This window comes from Primulina eburnea, chromosome 6 (assembly GCF_022965805.1).
Source record: "Primulina eburnea isolate SZY01 chromosome 6, ASM2296580v1, whole genome shotgun sequence".
In the NCBI taxonomy this organism is placed as follows: domain Eukaryota; kingdom Viridiplantae; phylum Streptophyta; class Magnoliopsida; order Lamiales; family Gesneriaceae; genus Primulina; species Primulina eburnea.
This window is the reverse complement of record NC_133106.1, coordinates 22,032,457-22,034,155: the sequence shown is the minus strand read 5'-3', so window position 1 is coordinate 22,034,155 and position 1,699 is coordinate 22,032,457. Positions and strand designations below refer to the sequence as shown.

Genomic DNA, 1,699 nt, shown 5'->3' with positions numbered 1-1,699 from the left:
ATTATTTTATTGTGTCATTAAAGCGTAGCTAACTTTAACGACGTTTTCATATCACGAGTGAGTTCGAGAGAATAACGAGTGATAGGATCGAGTAGTATAATCCGCGGATCTACAATTTACATAGATATATGAAATTGGATACGTGCCGATAATCATAGTACTAAGGGTCGAAAATTAGGGGATTTCATAAATCGAAATGCGATTCACTCTTGATAAATAATTAAAGACGTTTAATTACTTCATTGGGTAGAATTAGTTTGGCATAGCTCGAGAGAGAGTGTTCAATAGAATAGGAGATCCTGTCAGAAGCATTTAAACACGATTGAACGAATTAACGAATTAATACGAGGTAGGTAAACCAGAATTCTCAACAAATTCATTTATCATTGAAATTTAATCAATTGATCTAGCATTCATATCTCTTCATTAAATTCTTGAACTGGTTTATTTAGTTTTATTAAATTTTATTAGTTATAAAATAATCACTCAAATTTCGTTGCTAAAGTTTTAATAACTGGAATAATAATTGTTAAACACAGTCTTCAGTGGAACGATACTCATACTCATGTACACTATTCTATTACTTGACATCGTGCACTTGCGATTAAATTTTGAGCATACAAAAACATATTTTTATTGAGGATATCACAGTGCAAGTTTTGCTCGATCAAGTTTTTGGCGCCGTTGCCGGGGACTGTTAATCTACAATTTTATTTCTAGTTATTTTCTTTAGCATTATTTTATTTGTCTTGAGCTAACACTCCATATTTTGTTCCAGTTATCTTGTCTAGTGCATGCCAAAGTCACTTGACGTGGAGCTTGAGTACGATACTGAAATTGAAAGAACTTTCCGCAGGAGAAGACAGCAGCAGAGACTAAAAGAACTGATGGAGAGGCAATTGAATGATCAAGAGGAGGAACGTCGTGAAGATAGACATGTGGAGGTACCGCGCCGCATACCGATGCTGGAGTATGCCCAGCCTTCTTTGGAGGGTGCACGCCCTAGCATTGTGAGGCCTATCGTGCAGGCAAATCACTTTGAAATCAAGCCAGCCATAATCCAGATGATTCAGAACACAGTCCAATTTGGAGGAACTGCAATGGATGACCCAAACACGCACATCGCGGATTTTCTTGAAATTTGCGATACTTTTAAATTCAATGGAGTTTCTGATGATGCTGTTAGGTTGCGTTTATTTTCTTTCTCTTTACGGTATAAAGCTAAGGCATGGTTAAATTGTTTGCCTGTAGGGTCGATCGCTACGTGGGACGACATGGAGAAAGCTTTTCTCATCAAATACTTCCCTTCCTCCAAGACCATGAAGTTGCGGGCAGACATTACAACATTTGCTCAATTTGATCAGGAATCTCTATATGAGGCATGGGAACGCTTCAAGGATCTACTACGAAGATGCCCACATCACGAGTTACCAATTGGGTTAGTCGTTCAAACATTTTATTATGGTTTGCTTACTCCTAACCGTACTATGATAGATGCGACTGCTTGTGGAAACCTGTTGAGAAAGACCGCGGAGGACGGATATGAATTGTTAGAGGAGATGGTTGCTAGCAGCTATCATCCTCAATCTGAAAGAAACAACCAGCGGAAGAGTGCAGGAGTGCACCAGGTAACTGATTTTTCTGCTATTACTGCACAACTTGATGCTTTAAACAGAAAAATATACGGCTTGAATATGGG

General features: G+C 38.3%; 1 non-coding gene across 1 annotated transcript; it reads right to left on the bottom strand.

The window, feature by feature from the left end:
- Positions 1 to 1,323: 1,323 nt before the first annotated feature.
- LOC140835625 (small nucleolar RNA R71) lies at positions 1,324 to 1,429 on the bottom strand. Its single transcript, XR_012118946.1, has one exon. It is a non-coding gene; the product is annotated as a small nucleolar RNA R71 (small nucleolar RNA).
- Between the last annotated feature and the right edge of the window lie 270 nt (positions 1,430 to 1,699).